We start from the raw sequence: 7,775 nt of genomic DNA on the forward strand, positions 1-7,775 counted from the left end.
CTGCATTTGACCCATCACCCTTGTTCACCCCCTGGGAGGTGAGGGGAGCAGTGAGCAGCAGCGGTGGCTGCGCCCGGGAATCATTTTTGGTGATTTAACTCCCAATTCCAAGCCTTGATGCTGAGTGCCAAGCAGGGAGGTAATGGCTCCCATTTTTATAGTCTTTGGTATGACTCGGCCGGGGTTTGAACTCACAACCTCCCCACCTCAGGGCGGACACTCTAACCACTAGGCCACTGTTTTTCAACCTTTTTTGAGCCAGGGCACTTTTCTTTCTTTTTTTAATACGGAGGCACACCACCAGCAGACAAGGTTAGAAAATGAAACTCCACCAGGTTTATTTTGAGTTTGTTGTTGTTTCCTGTGTGTAGTGCTTAAGTTCCTGTCTTGCGCTCTTATTTTGGTGGCCCTTCCTGTTTTGTTGCTGTTTCCCTGTAGCAGCTTCCTGCCTTCCTATGAGTGCTATTCCTCGCACCTGCTTTGTTTTGGCAATTAAGAGTGTTTCAGTTGTGCGGACGCTATCCTTCTTTGTGGGGACATTGTTGATTGTCATGTCATGTACGTCTCTGCTCTGTAAGTCTTTGCTGTCGTCCAGCATTCTGTCTTTGTTTACTTTGTAGCCAGTTCAGTTTTACTTTCGTTCTGCATAGCCTTCCTAAGCTTCAATGCCTTTTCTTTATTTTTGGTTTAAAATTTAGATACCTTTTTACCTGCACTCTGCCTCCCGCTGCCGGTTGCATATTGTGATCATGACAAAGCATGTTCCCGACAAGCAATTATCTACCTGCTGCCACCTACTGATATGGAAGAGTATTACACGGTTACTCTGCACCGACACTCAACAACAACACATTATTTGCGGATTATAATTACTGGTTTTCAAAAAATATTTTTAGACTTAGACAAACGTTAATGATCCACAAGGGAACATTTCCCACACAGTAGCTCAGTTACAAAGGATGGAAAGGATCGCGCACACGAGGGCACAAAAAGAAGTACAAAGTAGACTTAAAATGTACCAATTTTCAACCCAATTAGGTGAAATGACATCATCTCCCTCGGCACACCGGACTGTATCTCACGGCACACCTGTGTGCCGCGGCACAGTGGTTGAAAAACACTGCTCTAACCACTAGGCCACTGAGCGGGTGCTTGCTAACTAAGATGCAATCACACAGCTGCTGCGTGATTCGTACAATACTTACAGTATTGACACTTTTTATGGCGCAACCACACACACACACAAAAGACATCTAAGGTGTTGGACTTGTCATTGAATGTCATATCTGCAAATGGGAGTCAGAAATGTGAAATACTATTCATTTGTTAAAATACTATTCATTTTAAAAAAAATAGTATTTATTTTTTAAAAAAATACTATTTATTTAAAATATATATATAATTCATTTAAAAACATAGTATTTAATTTAGAAAAATATACTATTTAAAAAAAATACTATTCATTTGTTAAAATACTATTCATTTAAAAAATAGTATTTGTTTAAAAAAAATAGTATTTATTTAAAACAATACTATTCATTTGTTAAAACACTATTCATTTAAAAAAAGTAGTATTTTTTTTTTATAAATACTATTTATTTAAAAAATATATATATTAATTTGTTAAAATACTATTCATTTAAAAAAGTAGTATTTATTTTTAAAAAATACTATTTATTTAAAAAATATACTATTCATTTGTTAAAATACTATTTATTTTAATAAGTATAGTATTTATTTAAAAAAAACTTCTTATTTTAAAAAAATACTATTCATTTGTTAAAATACTATTAATTTAAAAAAATAGTATTTATTTAAAAAAATACTATTTATTTTTTAAAAAATACTATTTATTTTAAAAAATACTATTCATTTAAAAAAAAGTATTTACTTAAAAAAATACTATTTTTTTTAACTATTCATTTTGTTAAAATACTATTCATTTTAAGAAATAGTATTTATTTTAAAAAATAGTATTTATTTTAAAAAAATAGTATTCATTTGTTAAAATACTATTCATTTAAAAAAATAGTATTTATTTAAAAATACTATTTATTTTAAAAAAAATACTATTCATTTGTTAAAGTACTATTCATTTAAAAAAATAGTATTTATTTAAAAAAATACTTCTTATTTAAAACAAATACTATTAATTTGTTAAAATACTATTCATTTAAAAATATAGTATTTATTTAAAAAAAATACTATTCATTTAAAAAATTAGTATTTATTTAAAAAAATACTATTCATTTTTTAAAATACTATTCATTTAAAAAAATAGTATTTATTTTTTTAAAAATACTATTTATTTTAAAAAAAATACTATTCATTTGTTGAAATACTATTTATTTAAAAAATAGTATTTATTTTAAAAAAAGTGTATTTATTTAAAAAAAATACTATTCATTTTTTAAAATACTATTCATTTAAAAAATTGTATTTATTTTAAAAAAAATACTATTTATTTAAAAAAATACTATTCATTTGTTAAAATACTATTTATTTAAAAAATAGTATTTATTTTTTTAAAATTGTATTTATTTAAAAAAAATACTTCTTATTTAAAACAAATACTATTAATTTGTTAAAATACTATTCATTTAAAAAATAGTATTTATTTTTAAAAATACTATTCATTTAAAAAAAATAGTATTTATTAAAAAAAATACTATTTAAAAAAATACTATTCATTTTTTAAAATACTATTCATTTAAAAAAATAGTATTTATTTTTAAAAAATACTATTTATTTTAAAAAATACTATTCATTTGTTAAAATACTATTTATTTAAAAAATAGTATTTATTTTAAAAAAATTGTATTTATTTAAAAAAATACTTCTTATTTAAAACAAATACTATTAATTTGTTAAAATACTATTCATTTAAAAAATAGTATTTATTTTAAAAAAATACTATTCATTTAAAAAAATAGTATTTATTTAAAAAAATACTATTCATTTTTTAAAATACTATTCATTTAAAAAAATAGTATTTATTTTAAAAAAATACTATTTATTTTAAAAAAAATACTATTCATTTGTCAAAATACTATTTATTTAAAAAATAGTATTTATTTAAAAAAAATGTATTTATTTAAAAAAAATACTATTCATTTGTTAAAACACTATTGTGATAATAAAACCAGATAGAGCAACTAAACATCAGCTTATTTTTTAAATGTTGCAATAACAAATGAGATTTTATTATGAAAAACAAGAACATTTCTCAACACGCACAAAAGTACCCATGAGTACCAGGACATGGTTGAAATGTGAACGGTACCCATCCCTAATAGGGACTACTTTGGGGTTGAGGGTTGAATGTATTGGTTGCTATCATTAGCTTGAGGTTTAGCAGCTCCACTACACCAGCAGTGAGGCTGTGGTGGAAGTATCTGGAATAAACACACAAACGGAGGAGATAACACACGCTCTTAATATTCATGCACAAATATTTATGTCTTAGCATTTCTCTCAATATATCAGGATGAATCATTAATTAGCCCGCATGAATAAGTCATGTTGCATGAATATTCAGCAGGAGTGATAATTGAAGTTGTGTACGTGTTAGCTAGCCACATCAATATTTCATTGGACCAGGAAGACGCCAATTAGCCTGCCATTAGCGCCTCCTTCGTGACACGTCATGTCACTCTGGCGTCGGCCCTGGATGGTGTCCCTAATGAAGTGGCCTGCCATTAGCGCCTCCTTCGTGACACGTCATGTCACTCTGGCGTCGGCCCTGGATGGTGTCCCTAATGAAGTGGCCTGACATTGCCAACAAAGCCGCGTTTTGAGCCGGGCGAAGGCGGTAGAGCTCACACTTTCTGATAGCTTCCATGAGACGGCCAAGAAGAGGCGGGGGAAAAGATGGCGTGTGGATCAATAATGCATTGTGGGTAGTGTAATTTAGATGAGGGTCAAAGCTCGCTGCTTTACATGAAATATACTTTGTCAACACTTTCATTAGTGCCCATCAGCGTTTAACGCCTGCAACACCCGCAACTCCCCACACTAGTCCTTCTAAGACTAGACCTTCTAACACTAGTCATTCTAACACTAGTCCTAACACTAGTCCTTCTAAGACTAGTCCTTCTAACACTAGACCGTCTAAGACTAGACCTTCTAACACTAGTCCTTATAAGACTAGTCCTTCTAACACTAGTCCTTCTAAGACTAGTCCTTGTAAGACTAGTCCTTCTAAGACTAGTCCTTCTAAGGCGGGGTCAAGTGGGGCGAGGCTGCAAGTTGAAGTTAAGGGTGTCCAAAGTGCGGCCCTCAGCACATTTGAAAATACTCTTAGAAAAAGAAATATAATAAGTGCAATAAAAGAACAAACAGGTGAAATGTAGCAAAAAAAAAGTTAAAATTTTGACGTTAATGACACAGAGTGGCCATTTTATGTTGTGAAAAAAAATGATGTATTGAATAATTGACATATTTAAGGCTCCAATTACTTCACATCAAATGTTTCCTTTTGAAAAGCGTTTTGGGAAAATATTGCATATTTTGTGTTTTTGCCATTAAAAAAACAAAACAGGATTTTTTTGTTTTTTTTTAAAAGAAGCAAAAACATAAAAATAAAAAAATGTAAAATTTAATTGCAATGGATTGTTATGAATTTGATTTATAGATATATTTAAGTTTTGAAAGTAAAAAAAAAAAAAAAAAATATATATATATATATATATATATATATATATATATATATATATATATATATATATATATATATATATATATATATATATATATATATATATATACATACATATGTATGATTTATTTGTAACACTTTATTGACTGAGACCCTTTTGGGTCCCCGAGACCTTTAGTGTCATGTTTAATTGTCATTGTTCAAAGTATAATAATGAATCAAAATCGATGATGTATTGAATTATTGACATATTTAAGGCTCCAATTACTTCACATCAAAAATTTCACTTTGAAAAATGTTTTGAGAAGAATATTGCATATTGTGTATTTTTGCCATAAAAAAAAACAGGGTTTTCTTTGAAAAAAAAAAAAAAAAAGGGCAAAAACATACAAAAAACTAATTTAAAAAAAACTGTTTTATTGCAATGGATTGTTCTGAATTTGATTTATGGATATTTAAGTTTTGAAAGCAAAAAAAAAAAAAATATATATATATATATATATATATATATATATATATATATATATATATATATATATATATATATATATATATATATATATATATATATATAAACATTTTTGTAAAAATATTGTATTCATTAATAAGTCAAATAGAAATGTTTGTGAATGTGAATGAGCACAAATGAATGTGTTTTTTTTTTAGTGATTTAGCAAAGTTGAGCTATGAAAGTGAAGTTTTGTCACTTTATCTTATGTTTATTTACTGTTAAAAATAATGCAAACATATTACATCACCTGTTTTATTCTGATTATAACTCCATCCAATCATTCAAGACCTTAAGAAAAAGATCAATATTTGAACCTGCAGTATCGTCCCAACTGTTGCAGGGTGATCCCTGCCTGCACTGCGCCTGCGTGGCCAGCAGGTGGCAGCAGAGAGTTGACTGCTCGTTATAACGCGTAGCTGTGACGTCATGCTGAGCAAACACATTTTCATATGCAAAACGTTCTTTTAAGACGCCTGAAAACGTCTTTAATGTTCTTAAATGTGGCGCATTAAGTCCTGTGATGTTCTTGGATGATGAAATATTAATTTCTCCAAAGTTGCTGCTTTTAAAAGTCTTTCTTTCATGTGGGAGCTGGAGGCCATCTTTCTTTCATGAGCGCGCACGGACCGCCGCGTGCACGCGCGTTCCACTCGGGACCGCCGCGTGCACGCGCATGTAAAGCAACCCACGTCTGGGTCACTGAGACTTTCACAGCATTTTTAATAATACTATTCATAATACTATTCATTTTTTAAAATACTATTCATTCAAAAAAATAGTATTTATTTTTTTAAAAAATACTATTTATTTAAAAAAGAAATACTATTAATTTGTTAAAATACTATTCATTTAAAAAAATTGTATTTATTTAAAAACAATACTATTTATTTTTTTAAATACTATTAATTTGTTAAAATACTATTCATTTAAATAAATAATAAATACATTTATTCATTTAAAAAAATAGTATTTATTTTAAAAAATACTATTTATTTAAAAAATATATACTATTCATTTCTTAAAATACTATTCATTTAAAGAAAATACTATTTATTAAAAAAAAATACTATTCATTTGTTAAAATACTATTAATTAAAAAAAATTGTATCTATTTAAAAAAAATACTATTTGTTTAAAAAATATTATTAATTTGTTAAAATACTCTTCATTTAAAAAATAGTGTTTATTAAAAAATATATATATATTTAAAAAAAATACTATGTATTTGTTAAAATACTATTCATTTAAAAAATATATATTTATTTAAAAAAATACTATTTATTTAAAAAATACTATTAATTTGTTAAAATACTATTCATTAAAAAAATATTTATTTAAAAAAAATACTATTAATTTAAAATAAAATTCTATTCATTTGTTAAAAATGCTATTCATTTTAAAAAAAATACTATTTATTAAAAAAAAATACTATTTATTAAAAAAATACTATTTATTTTTAAAAAATACTATTTATTTAAAAAAAACGGTTTATTTAAAAATATATATATATTATTCATTTGTTAAAATACTATTCATTTAAAAAAATAGTATTTATTTTTTAAAAAATACTATTTATTTTTAAAAAGAATACTTTTCATTTGTTAAATTACTTTTTTTTTTTTTTAAATACTAATTAATTAAAAAAAATAACTATTTATTTGTTAATATACTATTCATTTAAAAATTGTTTTTATTTCAAAAAATACTATTTATTTTAAAAAATACTATTTATTTTGAAAAAATACTATTCATTTGTTAAAATAGTATTCATTTAAAAAAATACTATTTATTTAAAAAAAATACTATTTATAAATAAAAAATACTATTCATTTGTTAAAATACTATTCATTTAAAAAAATAGTATCTATTTAAAAAAAATACTATTTATAAAAAATAAATACTATTCATTTGTTAAAATAGAGTTGAAGAATGCCAATGATTTGATTGACGTTCCCTGACTTCCTGTTGGAGTGGGAACTCTATTGATTTTGAATTGTACATGCTAGAAATAAAGGTCATTTATTGACTGCAAGAACCCTGTTGGTTTTCTTCATCACGTATGACCTCAAGGGGGTCTTGTGGAGAATAAGGACCCTATTTCTTTTATATCTTGTCTCATATTCATCTGCTGAGAAAGTATACTTGCTATTGTGCAACGCTATTCAAGTTATAGCAGTAGTGCCGCTAATCGCTAGCTAGCAACTAGAGTGTTAAATGCTAGCTGAAACGAGAGCGTTAATTGCTAGCTGGCAACTGAAGTGCTAATTGCTAGCTGGAAACTAGTGCACTAATTTCTGGCTGGCAACTAATGCGTTAATTGCTAGCTGGCAACTAGAGTGCTAATTGCTACCTTGCGACTGCCACACTGATTGCTAGCTGGCAACCAGAGTGTTAAACGCTAGCTGGCAACTGAAGTGCTAATTGCTAGCTGGAAACTAAAGCGCTAATTAGAAGCTCGCAACTAGAGCGCTAATTGCTAGCTGGCAATTAGAGTGCTAATTGCTACCTTGCGACTGCCACACTGATTGCTAGCTGGCAATCAGAGTGTTGAACGCTAGCTGGCAACTGAAGTGCTAAATGCTAGCTGGAAACTAGTGCACTAATTTC

The sequence above is a fragment of the Entelurus aequoreus genome, linkage group LG27 (genome assembly GCF_033978785.1).
Source record: "Entelurus aequoreus isolate RoL-2023_Sb linkage group LG27, RoL_Eaeq_v1.1, whole genome shotgun sequence".
Classification (NCBI taxonomy): domain Eukaryota; kingdom Metazoa; phylum Chordata; class Actinopteri; order Syngnathiformes; family Syngnathidae; genus Entelurus; species Entelurus aequoreus.